The 17,292-nt window shown below is 38.1% G+C and overlaps 1 protein-coding gene across 15 annotated transcripts in view; it reads left to right on the forward strand.

The window, feature by feature from the left end:
* The window catches only part of FRRS1 (ferric chelate reductase 1), a 95,555-nt gene that overhangs the window by 2,455 nt on the left and 75,808 nt on the right, over positions 1-17,292 (forward strand). For 9 of the 15 annotated variants that reach the window (XR_014298387.1, XR_014298388.1, XM_082680047.1 and 6 more), the window contains exons 1-2: positions 874-1,001; positions 10,215-10,322. The gene's annotated coding sequence lies outside the window, so the exon portion shown is untranslated. Of the gene's footprint in view, positions 1-873; positions 1,008-10,214; positions 10,323-12,039; positions 12,094-17,292 lie in introns of those variants that run through there. The other 6 variants (XM_082680055.1, XM_082680057.1, XM_082680054.1 and 3 more) reach the window with 5 other exon arrangements.

The raw sequence follows: 17,292 nt of genomic DNA on the forward strand, positions 1-17,292 counted from the left end.
TTAAAAACAAGTTTAAGAGCCACTGCTGTAGAATGTATGCTGTGTAAAGTCGTAATAATTCATGATTATGAAATGGTGCCTGGGTTTGAATCCCAGCTCTGCCTCTAACTAGCTGTGAAGCTTTGGAAGATACTCAACTTCTTTGTGCTTTGGTTTTTCCAACTGTGAAGTAGGGATAAAAATAGTACCTACTATTAATTAAACAAGGACCTAAGAACTGTGCCTAATACACACTAAGTACTGTGTAAGTACAAATATCAGCGCTGACCCTGTTGTGAAACATAGTCCACATTTATATTTGTCTTCAGTCTCTCCTTTCCATACCCCCTTTGGATTTCAGGTTTTCCTATTACTGTCTCATCGCACAGCCCACCTGGTGATCACTCTTCACCAGGGCTCCAAAATTAGCCTTGCCTCCTGTCCTTCCTCCAGCAAAACACTCACTTCAGTGCCCAGCATTTCAGCCAGGTATAAGAAGTAAAACAGATTGATGAAGTGAATTGCTTTAGTAGTGAATTCTTCTTAAACAAACGCTTAAATTTAAAAAGAAGATTTGTTAATCCAAATGGCCTTAATTTGGGAGATTTCATGTTGTGAAAGAAAGTGAAGAATGTTAAGTAATGAAAACATTATGATTTAATGTGATGTGTCTCTAAGATTAAATTTATAAGCAACATATTATCCTTCTTAAAAAGAAAAGACCCTGGCATGCTATTTGCGAAGTTCTTGGAATGCCAGTGAATTTGCAGTCTAGGGCAATAGTGGTGCCATGTGCCGCTTTCATTTTGGTGAACATTTGTCATGTGCCTGTCCTGTGCGTGACAGCGAGCTATATATACACAATAATCTCATGCTGGAGTTGTTAGGAGAAGACTCTCCTTGAGGAACAACTGATGGATGATCTCAGCTATTTGGCAGAGACTCTAGTGTTTTCTAAAACATTGATATTAATGCAGCTGGCGAGTGGGAGAAGGGCTGTGGTCAGAAGGGGCTTTCTTCAGGTTTGTGTATGTATGTGTATGTTTTCTGAAAGGAAAGGAGTTATTTGGGGGTATTATTTATGGTTAGGTCCCAATTCTGTGATTTTCTGGGTCTGAAGTAGAGGGGCTGCCTTATTTGGTTTTTATATTCAACAGTATTTTCTGTGTATTTTGTTTTGTAGCAATAGTATACTGACATTATTAATAGTTTTATCTTATAAAATTTGGAACTGTGTTTCCAAAATCCCTTCTAAGGTGAAGGTGAAGAATTTATTCTGCATGTTTTGAAATATCCAGATATAGCCAGTGAGGAGAAGAAGGGAAGATAGGAAAGGAAATAGAATTGAAGTCAGAGAGGTGTGGAAAAACAGTGATTTTTCAAAAAGGAAAGAGTACAACATCTCCTTTGGAGATAAACAAACCTCAGATTAGTTTCAGTCTCTCTGAATTACAGTTGATTCATCCATAAAATGGAGAGAACAACACCTCACTTGTGGGGTCACTGTGAAGAGGAGATGAAATAATGAAAGCATTTAAAGTGTCATTTGGGGACTTTCCTGGTGGCGCGGTGGTTAAGAAGCCGCCTGCTAATGCAGGGGACACGAGTTCGAGCTCGAGCTTTGGTTCAGGAAGAGCCCACATGCCATGGAGCAGCTAAGCCCGTACGCCAAAATTACTGAGCCTGTGCTCTAGAGCCTGCGAGCCACAACTACTGAGCCCGCGTGCCTAGAGCCCATACTCCACAACAAGTGAAGCCACCACAGTGAGAAGCCCGCTCACCGCAAGGAAGAGCAGTCCCAGCTTGGCGCAACTAGAGAAAGCCCACACGCAGCAACGAAGACCCAACGCAGCCAGAAATAAACAAATAAAATAAAATAGTGTCATTTAGCATTTAGCAAAAATTAGGCTTTTAATAAGGATAGCCTTAAAAAAGAAGGGGTGATGGGGACTTCCCTCGTGGTCCAGTGGATGAGACTCCGTGCTCTCAATGCAGGGGGACTGAGTTTGATCCCTGGTGGGGGAACTAGATCCCATATGCATGCCACAACTAAGAGTCCGCATGCCGCAACAAAAGGTCCCTCATGCCGCAACAAAGACCTGGCACAGCTTAAATAAAATAAATAAATAAATAAATAAATATTAAAAAAAAAAAGAAAGAAGGGGTGATGACTAGTTGCCTTTGCTGGGTCAAAGATGGCCGTCAGACAAAGTAGATGAAGAGGATTCCAGGGCATGGCAGAGACAAAAGACATCACCGAAAGGTCTCTTACTCCATGAAGTATAAAGGTGAATTCAAAGAGCAAAGTCAGAGCCCAAGTTTTCAGCCTAAGTTGTACAAAACTGAGGAAGGGTGGAGACTAAGAATGAAGTAAGTGTTAGTTGGTATATAGTAAATATTTGTTTGAAAATTTATTGAGATGTACATATATAGAGGGAAATATAGTTGTATTTCTATTGAAACAAAATATCTTGGACTCTTAGAGCTAACATAGGAAAAGTCATTAAAGAATTCCTAAGCATTGATATAACAAATTAGCCCAAAGCAGTGCATGGAATGCTTGGAAAGCATGATAGGAGGAACTTCAAGAGGGCATTTTTAGTGGTGATCTTTTCTTTATTCTTAGATCTTTAAAAAGTTCTTTGGTCTCCAATTTAATGCTAAATCATTTTCCCTTGCAAGTAAATTTAACTTTCTGTTAAAATAGTGGCTGCAGAGTTTCCATATAGGAGGGTTTAGAGTAGGCAGTCTGGTTGAGGAGAAAGGACAAGGAAGAGGACCTTGAAGTTAATTTTCTATGTTTGTCAGGGTGACTACAGCTGCATATGACAGAAAAAAACAAAACAACAGTGGCTTAAACTAGAGATGAGTTTATTTTTCTCTCACATAAAAGTCCATAGGTGAGGTGAGCAATTCAGAGCTGGCATGGCAGCTCTATAACATCATCAGGAAGCCAGGCTCTCTCTAGTCCACAGCTTCCTTCCTCTTATTATGTGGAACTCATCATAGTACAATAAGGCTGCCAGAGCTCCAGCTATCATATCCACATTCAGGGAACAGAATGGAGGAAGAGGAGAAGAAGGGTGATTTTCCTACCTTTAAGAATTCCTGGAAATACTACACATTTCCACTTGCATCTCACTAGCCAATACTTAGTCACAAGGTACATGCAAATGCAAGCTTTATCTAGTCAGCAGTGAGACTACCCAAAACCCGGGTTCTGTTATTACGGAAAGAAAGAATGGATTTTGGCAGATAACCAGTAGTCTCTGACACAGTTTGCATGGTACTTTATTTTTCACTTTATTAGAAAGCAACACAGTTTGGAGCACGGGGATGGAAGGCTCAGGAGGAATGTCTCCAAGGGGGAAAAAAAAAACATTATGTAACATGCCTGACTGCACTGAGAGATGTTTCACAAACATCTCACAGTTTTCTGTCAGAAAGCCTAGGGGTGAATCAATCAATGATTCACTTGCTAAACAAACAAACAAAACAAACGGGGAGACTACGGCTTTATATCTGTCAGCCAAATGAGCTTGCTAAAACTAAACTTCAGAACTGGCCAACTTTCCCTTCATGTCACAAAGGACTGGGGTAATCATGCTCACTGCATGTTTATTCCCAAAGGGAAGAAGGGCAGAGGTGAGCCAAGCTCACCCAGTTATTCTTCCCAAATTTATCAACCGGGTAAGTCACTCTGCCTCCCCAGGAATGGAGTAAGTTAAAGAGCAAAGAGAAGCCAGGAGTTTGTTTAGGGAAGCCCTTTCTTTAAAGAAAACAGAATTAGGGAAAACCATTCTTCTTCAGGCATTATGCAAGTCATTTAACCTCTTTTGTGCCCAATTCCTAAACTGTAATCTTTCTTCCAAGGATATGCAAAAATAAAATATATAAGATGTTTTGAAAATGAATATATGCCCTATAAATAGCTAATAACAAGTAATATTTAGTGAGCATCTAGGAGGTACCAGGCACTGTTTTAAGCCCATTACATGTACTGATTTAATTCCCAAAACAACACTGTCATTACCCCCAACTTAGACAAGGAAACTGAGTCCCCAAGTTTAAGTAACTTGCTTAAGGTCAGATAGTGGAAGAATGTGATTTCAATTGCATTCTCAGTGATTCTGTTCAGTAAACTCTAAATCTGAGGGCACTAACATTATCCCCATGGCCTGGTAATCAATAAAGTTTTTAGAAATTAAAGTTGGATGTTGCTTACTTTATCTATGGCCGTGTCAACAGTGAGTTTGTTTTCTTGCTTCTATGGATTTTCTAGCTAATTTAAGACAGAGTCATCTCAGGACAGTTCCTTCAGTTACCCTGCCTTCCCCTCCCTCCCATGGGTCTGGAGTAGATGCTCCCTATCTATGATCCTTTGTTGTATATGTTGTGTTATGTTGTATGATAACAGCTCCCTTTCCCACTGGGGTCCCTTAGACAGGGGCTGTGTTTTCTGTCTCTGGATGGCAAGTTGTAAAGTTATTTACACTTTTTAGATACAATAAGAAAACCATACTTTATTCTTTAAAAATTTTTAAATACATTTTATATTTTAGAATAGAGTTAAGAAAATAGTTGCAAAGAAAGTACAGAGTTCCTGACTACTTCACACCCAGTTTCAATATGTTCCCCTATTGTTAACATAGTAAGATGCATTTGTTACAATTAGTGAACCAATATTGATACATTATTCTTAACTACAGTCCATATTTTATTCATTTCTTTTTTGTGATGGGAACAATTTAAGATCTAGTCTCTCAGCAACTTTGAAGTTTATAACACAGTATTGTTGTCTATAACCCCTGTGCTGTGCATTAGATCTCCAGGATTTATCTACTGGTTGCAAGTTTGTACCCTTAAACAGTATTTCTCCAATTCCCCCTTCCCCCAGGCCCTGGTAACCACCATTCTACTCTCTGGTTTTACAAGTTCAGCTTTTTTAGATTCTACATATAAGTGATATCATACAGTAGTTGTCTTTCTCTCAGCATAATGCCCTCAAAGTCCATCAACATTGTTGCAAATGGCAGGATTTCCTTCTTTCTCATGGCTGAAGAATATTCCATTGTGTATATATACCATATCTTCTTTATCCCTTCATCCATTGATGGACACTTAGGTTGTTTCCATGTATACTTTATTCTTACAAACTGCTCTGATCTCTTTACCATTCCCCAACTGCTAGGTAGGCATGGAAAACAAAAAAAAAAATTTAGTCTGTTTTAAAACTAATTCTGATCCAGTTATTTAAGTAACTCTTTAACTCTGTCTCTTTGAAATCATTGTTTTATGGTTTCAACCCCTCTTCCTCTGCTTACTTCTAAGATGGTGTCTGGCACACAGAGCAGGGTCCCACATGAACTTGTTGCATTGTGGGAGTTGAACTCTATGACCCTGAACTGGTCATTGTGCAGGGACTGGCATCACCTGAAGTATGTCTGTCTCATCTTATTCTTGGTTATCCTGTTGGCAAAAACTACTGATGTATGTAGCTGATAATTTCTTGGTCATTCTTTCTTGGCTTGGTCAGAGCCTAGAGGCCTTTCCTGCTATCTCAGCCTTCCTTGAAATCTTACTTTCACTACAGACTCCTTTGAATATATGAGATATTCTCAGCCTGGTCCAAGGCCCAAAGCATCCATCCATTAAGTCTTTGTTGGAGTGATTACACCTCTGCTGGGAACATGGGCGTACCAATATCTCTTCAAGGTCCTGCTTTCAATTCTTTTGGGTATGTACTAAGAGGTGGAATTGCTGGATCATATGGTAAGTCTATTTTTTATTTTTTGAGGAACTATCATACTGTTTTCCCCAGCAGCTTTACCATTTTGCATTCCGTGAACAATGCATAAGTGTTCCCAGTTTGTTTGCATCCATACCAACACTTGTTATTTTCTGTCTTTTTTTTTTTTTGGTTTGTCTTGGGGTTGTTTTTTTTTTTGATAGCAGTGATCCTGTTGGGTGTGAGGTAATACATCATTGTGATTTTGATTTGCACTTCCCTAATGAATAGTGATGTTGAGCATATTTGCGTGTGCTTATTGACCATTTGTATATCTTCTCTGAAGAACTGTCTATTCAAGTCCTTTGCCAATTTTTGAATGGAATTGTTTGGTTTTTTGTTGTTGGGGTCTCTATACATTCTGGATTGTAATCCCTTATCAGATATAGATATGCAAATATTTTCTCCCATTGCATGGGTTGCCTTTTTACTCTGTTGATTGTGTTTTTTTTTTTTTTTTGCGGTACATGGGCCTCTCACTATTGTGGCCTCTCCCGTTGCGGAGCACAGGCTCCGGACGCGCAGGCTCAGCGGCCATGGCTCACGGGCCTAGCCAATCTGCGGCATGTGGGATCTTCCAGGACTGGGGCACGAACCCATGTCCCCTGCATCGGCAGGCAGACTCTCAACCACTGCGCCACCTGGGAAGCCTTGATTGTGTCCTTTGATGCACAGGAGTTTTAATTTTCATGAGGTCCAATTTGTCTATTTTTTGCTTTTATTGTCTGTTCCTTTTGTGTCATATCCAAGAAATCCCTGCCAAATCCAATATCCTGAACTTTATGCCCGTGTTTTCTTCTAAGAGTTTTGTAGTTCTGTAGCTTATAGTTATATAAACTATAGCTGTAGTTTATATATATATATTTATATGTACATTTATAGTTATATAATTTTACATTTAAGTCTTTGATCCAATTTGAATTAATGTTTGTATGTAGTATTAGTTAAGAGTCTAACTTCATTCTTTTGGATATGGGTATATAGTTTTCCCAACATCATTTGTTGGAAAGACTGTCCTTTCCCCACTGAATGGTCTTATCACCCTTCTCAAAAAACATTTGACCATGTATATGAAGATCTATTTCTGGGCTCCCTATTCTATTCCATGGATCTTTATTCCATTACCATACTATTTTGATTACTGTAGCTTTGTAGTAGGTTTTGAAGTCAGGAAGTGTGAGTCCTCCAATTTTGTTCTTTTTCAAGTTATTTTGGCTATTTGGGGTTCCTTGACATTCCATATGAATTTTATGATAGATTTTTGTATTTATGCAAAAAAAAAGTCATTGGGTTTTGATAAAGATTGCATTATATCTGTGTATCACTTTGGGTGGTACTGACACTTAACAATAGTAAGCTTTCCAATCCATGAACATAGGTTATTTTTCTGTTTATTTACGTCTTTAATTTCTTTTAGCAATATTTTGTAGTTTTCATTGCACAATTCTGTTATCTCCTTGGTTAATTCCTAATTATTTATTCTTTTTGATAGTATTGCAAATGGAGTTGTTTTTGTAATTTTCTTTTCAGATGTTCATTGTTAGTGTATAGAAATGCAACTTATTTTTTTGTGTTGACTTTTATCCTGCTACTTTGCTGAATTTATTTATTAGTTGTAATTGCTTTTTTGTGTGTGTACATGGAATCTTTAGGGTTTTCGACTATAAGATCATAACATCTGTGAACAGAGATAATTTTACTTCTTCCTTTTCTATTTGGATACCGTTTACTTATTTATTTGTTTAACCTACCTAATTGCTTTGGCTAGGACTAGTACTATGTTGAATAAAAGTGATGAAAGTGGGCATCTCTGCCTTGCTTTTGATTTTAAAGGAAAAGCTTTCAGTCTTTCACCACTGAGTATGATTTTGCTGTGGTTTTTTCATGCATGGCTTTTATTTGTTGAGGCAGTTTTCTTCTATTCCTAGTTTGTTGAATTTTTAAATAAAAGGATGTTGACTTTTGTCAAATGCTTTTTTCCTGCACCAATTGAGGTGATCCTTTATTTCTTTTTAAGAATATGCATTTCCTTTTCCCTTTTGAAATGTCATAGGAAAGGCCACGGGGCTTAAATTTGCTGTTTCTCATGACACTATAATGAGTCCATGGCTAGCATGGTGCTAACAATGCTGCATTTACTGTCTTTTCAAAAGTAGTATTCTTATTATTAATTAATTATTATTATTAATTTTGGTTAAGTTTAAATTTTTTCTCAGTTATGAATTAGAGTCAATTGGACAGCTGATTTCATGGTGGAAAGCCACAGCCCAGCTCAAATGGTGGAAAACAAACAAACTTCTCAGAACAAAGCTTTCAAAATGGAAGAATGCATAAAATATCCTGACAATAACAGTCTTAGGTCTGTCTCACCCAGAGAGTGAGTTCTTGAGGGGAGAAAATATCTTTTCCCCTTATCCCCAGTTACCTGGAACTGGAGATTGTTGTATAGTAAACACTTAATAAAACATCTTGGAGGGTATCAAAGAACAACGGTGTTCCCCTTGCCCTTTATTCCCTCTCCTTTCCCGAAGAGAGATTGCATCAGACTCAGTAACTTTCATAGTGTTAATTTATTGTGAAGTATAAATATGAAAGTATCCAAGTTCTGCAAATAGTGCAAAAGTGAGCAATTGTGCATTTTAATTTGACTTAGTATTGTTGAATTGAAATATTTAGATTTTGGTATGAAGAGAGGATTGTACTTTTTTTTTTTAACCATGTCACTATTGATTATTTTCTTATTCCAAAGCTGTATAGGCTCATGCATTATTTAATTCTCAAAAGTTAAGTTGATAGGCTGTCTGAGGGTAGATGTACAAACTGTAATATAAAGCCAGAATTGGAAAATAGAGGTACTTTGACTAACTTTTCAAAGTAGGCTTTATGTTATGAAAAGCATCACAGTACACTGTGTAAAAATAAAATTAAATGAAGTATAATCTATGAGTGACACCTGCTTTATAGACTCTCAATTTGATGACCAACATAACCTAATTTAGCAGAACACTTGACCCAAGTATTTCACTGATGATCAAGTAAATTCTGATGAAAGGTCAATGGTATAACTACAAAGGCCAATCTATTTTAATTGCCTAAGGTTTAAAAAAAGCCCTCTTCTCAATTTACAGTGACTGTGGGAGTCATTTTACTGCTTACACAGTGATAAAGGGCTTGTATATCATGAATGTAGCATAGTGGATAATCAGCAAAACTTTAAGACTAAATTAATCAGCACTTTGGAAAGTTTATTCCATGAACATAGGTAACATGTCCTGTCAAGGCAAATGATTGCTTCTTTGATTATAGAAAAATACTAATAAGTTTTCACTTTTTCTTTTTAATGTTTTACTGGAAAGAATTTAGTTAGAGATTCAAACATAGTAAAATTTACTTTTTAAAAAAATTGAGAATCACTATGTTGTGCATCAGGAACTAATATAGTGTTGTAAGTCAATTATACTTTGAAAACAAACAAAAAAACAAGCAAGCAAGCTCAGGAAAAGAGACTGGATTTGTGGTTACCAGAGGCAGTGGGGGGCAGGGGAGGGTGTTGGGGGAAGGATGAAAGTTGTTAAGAGAGTAAATCCTAAGAGATCTCATCACAGGGAAAAATTTTTTTTTCTTTTGCGTCTATATAGAATGATGTATGTTCACTAAGCTTACTGTGGTAATCATTTCATGATGCATGCAAGTCAAATCATTATGATGTACAACTTTTAAACTTATACAGTGCTTTATGTTAATTATATCTCGTTGAAACTGGAAGGAAAAATGGATAGCAAAGTATACCTGCTTTAGGTCTGAAAATAAATAAATACATAGAGTAATTGATATTTAAAAATAAATAAATGAAATATAACTCTTCTTTTAAAAAGAAAAAAGTGAGGCTTAAATTTGATAATAATGGTATTTTTGAAGTACAAATATATGAAATATATACTAAGTTCAGAACAGATTCAATATTTAGCCTTTGAACTGATAAATCATATCATATTCATTTAACATATTCTCTAGGTCCCATCTTGACTTTTCTTTCTCTCCTTCCCAAGGCTTACTGACTTTTTTTTATATTTTAAAATAACAATTTTAAAAGTAATGAAATTTTAAGGTGCTTTCTGATTCCTTCATGTTATATCTTAATAGTATCATTAAAATCAAGATGTCATACAACATTCTTGTGTTAATTCTGGACTGTTAGGAGTCAAGGTGGCACAAAAGGAAGGACACTAGAGTGCACATCAGATAGGATGATTAAAAACTTTGCTGAGTCACTAACTAGTTGTTTGGACAAGTCACTCTTAGAGCCTTAATTTTTGTGTCAATACAATGATCTCTAAGCTAGAATGTATGAATAGGGGACATGTGCATTAGGCACAGTGAGGAACTATCCATACTTCAGAAATCAGAGCAATTTCTCTAAACATAGTTGGATGATATTGCATTTCAGGAAGACTGGGAGGGATCTTGGACAACCTAACTCATGAGATAGCTGTTTTCTGAGCAGTAAATTGAGGAAGCCCAAGCATGCCTCACTGACATGCCCTCACTCAACAAGGTAAGGAGGTGTGGGATGGTGATGGGGAGGAGAGTCTCTGGGGATGTTGAGACTTCCAACATGTCTCTCTCCCACATAGAATTTACAGGCATCCTGAGGGATCTAGGTGGGACCCATAAATATAGGAGAGAGTTCTGATCCTTGGACCATTTTTGGCGTTGCACTTTCTGCTACATAATACTCCTGTTAGGAGCTCGTCATCCACTGTGGATCAGGCAGGGTTACAGGTAAGCTTAAGAGTGGTCTTTACAGGTCTTCCCTGGTGGTGCAGTGGTTGAGAGTCCGCTGCCGATGCAGGGGACATGGGTTCGTGCCCCGGTCCGGGAAGATCCCGCATGCCGCGGAGTGGCTGGGCCCGTGAGCCATGGCCGCTGAGCCTGCGCGTCCGGAGCCTGTGCTCTGCAACGGGAGAGGCCACAAGAGTGAGAGGCCTGCTCGTACCGCCAAAAAAAAAAAAAACAAAAAAGAATGGTCTTTACAGCTGTCCTCTTCCCTAATTGGACGCTCAGTCCCAGGGACTCTCACTACCACTGTAAGCTTTAACACTTAGTGTCTAGCCTCCTAGGTATCTTGTATCCATCTCTTCATTTGAGATACTATGAGCTTGGACCAAAATGGAATTTCTCAGCAACACTGAGAAATATTTAGTGAAATAATATGATTTTTTTGTATGAATACTTTGGAATCAATTTATACTTTATATATATTTTTTCCAAATTTTCTATATTGGAAAATGAATATTAAACTATAGGAATAATTCATATAGTCAGATATTCATATGGTCAGATTTACCATGAGTTGCATCATCTCTGGGTTGACAAAGTTCTTTGATACTTTATTTAGTATTATATTTGTTGGGAACCTACTCAGTGCAAGACAATCTAATTGCCTTTTGATATCTTATAATTATCTAATTGGTTTATAATATCAAAAATAGAAAAAATAGAAATTATGGAAGTACAGAATTTGCTTTCCTACAAAGAATAAGTGAACCACAGGATACTGTGACATCTACTAGTTCAGTAGTTATGTTTTATTAGTCCGTACCTAGAGGAGTACTTAAAGCCATGTAAGTTGGTTGCATTTTATTTGGCAGCATAACCACAGATCAAGTTGTCCCTTTAGTCCTTTGGGTTCAAGAGGCAGATTAAAAAATATTTAATTAACTTATTTATTTGGCTGCACCGGGTCTTAGTTGAGGCATGTGGGATCTAGTTCCCTGACCAGGGATTGAACCTGGGCCCCCTGCATTGGCAGTGTGGGGTCTTAGCCACTGGACCACCAGGGAAATCCCAGCAGAATGTGATGTTAACTGTCACTTATTAATCCAGACTTGGAAAAATTGCTTTTAAAAGTCATTTATTCATCTGCTAAATTAAACTTGCAATATCAGTGATAATATTTGATACTTATACAGTACTTTACAGATTTTCAAAGTATTGCAACATTCATGATTTCATTTAATCTTCACAACAACTTTGCAAAGAAGACAAGATAGTAACTAACTCCATGTTATAGATAAGAAAAATGGTATCTTGAAATGTAAAGTGACTTGTGTAATATAGTCTGGCTAGTCAGTGGTAGAAGGGAACTAATTTCTAAGTTTTTTGATTTCTAGGTGCAGTCACAAGGTATTATGGACTACATACAGACAGAGGGAACATATTAGAGCACACTGCTATTTTTTTTGTAGAATAAAACAGTACAATTTCAGAGATGCCATGAATCCTGTCCAGGATGGCATAAATAGGCAAGGATTCAATCTGACTGGGTAAGCTATGGTAAAAATAGCCTTAATTATAATACTTTTAGTCAAATGTCAGGATCTTTGTTCTTGGGGGTAGAGTTGGACCACAGACAGATCTACAGTGAAGAAGTGGGGAAGGGTCACAAGGACTTAAGCATAATATCAGGGCCCCCAGAAGCCATATTGTCTAGGATTTTTTGCCAGGTTCCAGTCTTAGCTGCAGAATTAGAACACAAGTCAGGACTGGCATAGCTGCTCAGATCTAAAAGATTGGGGAAACATAGTGAGAATTGGGCATGATGTTTGGGGAGGAGACTGCTGCTATTTAATAGGCTGGGGGATGTCACCCCAGAAGTGAAACAGAAGGAAAATAGGCTAATTGTAGATGCTTTGACATATTCCAGGTATTCTCATTAGCAGGGCGCAATCTGCTGGTCAGATGTCTTTAGTCCTCTCTGCTGGACAGAGCTCAAGTGGACAGGGGCAAGAAACAGTGCTCTTTGGCACCTGAACACATGGTTCAACTTATAAAGCATGTGCTTTACCTGACAGTTAAGTGAGATGCTCTGCTCACATAAGTCCACAGATTTACACCTGTGAAGTTTCCATGTAAAATGGGTGCTATTGTCTTTTATAATAAGTCCCATGTGTATTTTCATAGAATGTTGACAGGTGAGCATATATTGCTTTATCAGTGCTTCTGGGATTATCTGAAAAATAGCACAGGTATTCTCATGACAGGTTTATGTTAATAAGTTTGGTTAGCATAAGACTTCCCTGGTGGCACAGTGGTTGAGAATCCGCCTGCCAGTGCAGGGGACACAGGTTCAATCCCTGGTCCGAGAAGATCCCACATGCCGCAGAGCAACTAAGCCTGTGTGCCACAACTACTGAGCCTGTGCTCTAGAGCCCGAGAGCCCACAACTACTGAAGCCTGCACACATAGACCCCATGCTCTGCAATAAGAGAAGCCACCGCAATGAGAAGCCCGCACACCCCAACGAAGAGTAGCTCCTGCTCACCGCAACTAGGGAAAGCCCATGCACAGCAATGAAGACACATCACAACCAAAAAATAAATAAATTAAAAAAAAAGTTTGGTTAGCATAAAGCAAAAATTAATTCAATGACTCACATGTAAAGTTAATAAACTCTTCTTTCTCCATGTCACTAATTTCCTAGTCTTGTGAAGGTCTGTACATTTCTATGGCTGAACAAATATGTGGAAAGTTTCTATTTGGGTTCCCAGCATGCTACATTAAGTTGGTGTCATCAGTGTGATGCTTTGCTATTCAAAGTGTGATCCAAGGACAAGGCAGCATTGGTATCTCTTGGGAGCTTGTTAGAAAAGCAGAATATCAAGCCTAATGCTAGGCCTACTAAATCAGAGTGCATTTTATCAAGATCTCCAGGTGATTTGTAAGCACATTCAAGTTTAAGAAGCACTAGTTATACCTTTGTGGCTCAAGGTCATGCCTTCCTAAACCTCTATTTTTAGGCACACTCTACTTCCTACTCTTCTGGAATCTGTAGGCTATCAGCTAGCCAATTCATTTGGTTGTTTCTTAAATTCTAAACCTGTGACATTGTGTGCCCTATGCTGTCTCTTCCTTGTTTTGTCAGAGAAGGGACTTTTTCTTTTGCGTTCCCCATATTTTTCACCTCTTTTCACTTGATGATTTTTGTTTTTGGAGACAAACCATCACTTCTAGCTTCCAGGGGACATATTCTCTCTCTGATCAACTTGAAGACTTTTTCCCACGGCATCTCTCTCAATAACATTGAGGTAATGAGGTTCTGTTTACTGCCAAATTCAATCATAAATGTGAGTTGCCACTAATATCAATATTGCATATTTTTAAGTAGCTTTAGAGTAAAATAAAATAAAATAAAACCACAAAAAGGACTACTTGGTAGCTTTCTCCGCTGTGTTCAACTTTTTGTTTTGTTTAACTTTTCATATTACAGAAATCTTGGACCTCAGAAATTTCATGTCTCTTGGCAATAGCTATACTTTCTGTGTCTTAGTGATAAACATTCTGTTATTTTATTCTAGAACTCTAAACCAATTAAAGAAAATTTTTATTGGACATTTTCTGTTCTCTGTTTTCTTAGCTTTTTTTTTTTTCCCCCTATCTTTGTTATAAAAGGAAAAACCCCTCATGGAATATGTTGCCATTATGAAATTTAGGTATTTATATGTATATTATTTTTGTGTCTGTATCATAAATCACATTTAGAGATATTCTCTGTAAGTTACACTTAAACATTTTTAGTTGATAAGTGCCAACAACATTATGGTTTGTTTCATAAGACCTCTCTTCACTTTGAAACCATATCCTCTGTTTCTTCCTTTTCTTTAAAAACCACACAGGATGTTGAAGAAATAAAGTGAGAGAAGTCTGCTGAAATATATTTACAACAAGCTATTGTAAATGTCATTTGTTGAATAATGTATAAAAGTTCATGGCACAAGGGGCAGGATTGTCTGAAAGTAACCCTGAGAGCTCACTCTTGGTTACCGAAGCACTGGGCTATCTGGAACCAGGAATCACCCTTCAACCAGTGCGAGAAGCCACACTTGAACTCAGCTTCCTATTAGACTGATGGCATTATTTTACCCTCTTGCAGGAACTACAGCTTTCTATGATCTCCGCTGTCCTCAGGTGCTGGGCAGCTAGCTTTCACAGTTACTCCCTTTAAATATATTGCATGCAATCCAGACTGCCTAACATTTATGTTGTGTGCTTATCTCCTCTGATTAAGGTTGCTATCATGCTTGCCCTGTAAGAAAGGAGAGCAACAGTGAGGTGGGGGATCTGCCCTAGAATACTGGACCAAGTGTCCTTCAGATGGCCAGGGGCCCTGCGTACTTCCTCATGGGAAAAATGGGAAAATCAAAGGACCTGTGACTTTTCTTGTTGCTGACTCCTTGAGTTTCCTCGATAAAGCATATTCTTTAATATGATATTGTAAAATTCACCCAGAGCTCTGGTGAACCTCAGGGGACCCATCTTGTACAGCACATTTATTGATGATAATCAAGGCTTTGTTCTGCATACCCTGCTTTGGGGGAGTTCATATCTCAGTTTGTATATTTGTAGCATAGATTGAAGTCACTGCCATATTCCCATTTTGCCTTGGATAAAATGTCCTCCTATTGATGACTGTTAACTCATGCATTTTCTTCTCATCCATATGTCTCCCTTATTCATATCTGTCTTTGTCCAGCAAGATTCCATGATGTACTGTTCAATAATACTGTTGCTAATAGCTTAAACTTCCCCTTCTGTCTTCTTTGTGGCATCTGCCAAAGACTGCAACCATAGATAAACCAACTGTCTGCTTTCTCTGCATCTGTGCCTGAGCAGCCAAGCACTGCTGGAGAGAGTTACACAATAGGGCCTATTGGTATTACAAAAAAGTAATTAAAGCAACTTCAAACTGTACAGCAATCCTGTAAGGATTCTCAGTCAAGCTCTCTCCCACTTTCCATAATGATTATTTCAAGCTTCTTCAAACCTTCTTCCTCTCATCACCCATGATTCTCAGAATATGATATTGATTTTTATTTTATAGAGAAAATAGCAGCCCTTAAATGAGAACTGCATCACCTGTCCCATTATCTGTCCATACTATTCTAGTTTCCTTCGATTACAGTATGGGTGTAATTATTTTTGCTGAGGCTAACCCCTCCTCTGGTACTTTTATTTTACTCCCTCCCACCTTCTAAGGTACCTGAAATTATGGATTATCTTTTGTCTGAATATTCAAACTCTCTTCAATTGGAGCTTTTAAAAACAGGATCAAGTATCTCCCAATTAAGAGAAAGAAAGAGAGGAAAGGAAAGAGAGAGAGAAATTTTCTCTAGATTTCTTCATTCCCTTCTAGTTACTACCCTATTTCCTCTGTTCAAATTTTTGAAAAACGGTTTCTATTTCTTTCCACCTAGCCATTTCTAAGCCTTTTCCAATCTAACTTCTGCCTACATTGCTCCATCTCAGGATTTCTTAACCTTGGCACTGTTGGCATTTTAGGCCAATGTTTTATACTTGCGACACTGTCCTGCACATTTTAGGATGTTTAGCAGCATCCCTGGTCTTTATTCACTAGATACCTGTAGCAGCTCTCTCCCTGCAGCTGTGACAACCAAAAATGTTTTCAGGCATTACCAAATGACCCCTGCAAAGCAAAATTGCCTCCGGTTTAGAATTGTTGCCCTATTCCCATGGCTCCTGTTAGGTTACCAATGACTTTCACGATGCTAAATCTCATTGCTTATCTGACTTGGTAGCTCAGTAGTATCTGAAATTGTTAACATCTCCTGCCCTGTAACATTTTTCTCTTGCCTCTATTGACAACACTCTTTTGATTTTCCTTTTACCCCTCAGATTGTTCTTTTTTCTTCCTTCCTTCCTGTTTTCCTTCCTTCTTTCCTTCCTTTCTCTCTTTCACCCTTTCTTTCCTTCTCTCTCCCTCTCTCCTCTCCCCCAAACCCCTTCTTTTTCTCTTTCTTTAAATCTTTTGAGCTCATCCTCTGCCAATTGACAATTAAATGTTGGCACTCTCTTCTACTCTGCTCTTTTTCTGGGGACTCTCATCCCCATGCAGAGCTTTAATATTCACCTTTATACTTGTGCGTCAAGCTTTGATGAACTAGCTTCAGTATGGTGAACAGGTCAACCCTCCCACCACCAGCAACAACAAAAAGCTGGATACAGTAGTTTATCCATAGCTTGTGAGTCTTTCCGTGACAGCCTTCTCTTTTAGAGGAAACAAAAAATCTGCTTCTAGCTCTACCTTTTGAAGTAGAAAACTAGCTCTTAATCAGAATAACATAGACAAAGATGAGTGAAAAAAAAAAAAAAAAGATGAGTGAAATTCTTTAAATTGGCCTAGATAGGCCTAAATGATCTGCCTCCACCCTTACCTCTCATAGCTCTCTACCCTCCCCAATCTCATCCTCCATCATCATCCCTCCTGTGTTCCTGCTTGAGGCAACTAGCTGTGGTTCAGTCCTTTGTTCATGCTCTACCACAGGGCTATTTTATTTGTTGCCCTGTCTGCCAGGAAGACTCCTCTCACCCATCTCTGCAACTTAACCTATTCTTCCAATCTCAACTCAAGCAGACTTCCTCAGGGAACCTTCCTTGTTCTTCCTGACCAGCTCCCACTTCCCATTATGGAGGCCTTTAATGGCCTTTGTATATCTCTTTCTTACTGC

Source organism: Grampus griseus (assembly GCF_964374135.1).
Source record: "Grampus griseus genome assembly, chromosome: 1".
NCBI classification, from domain to species: domain Eukaryota; kingdom Metazoa; phylum Chordata; class Mammalia; order Artiodactyla; family Delphinidae; genus Grampus; species Grampus griseus.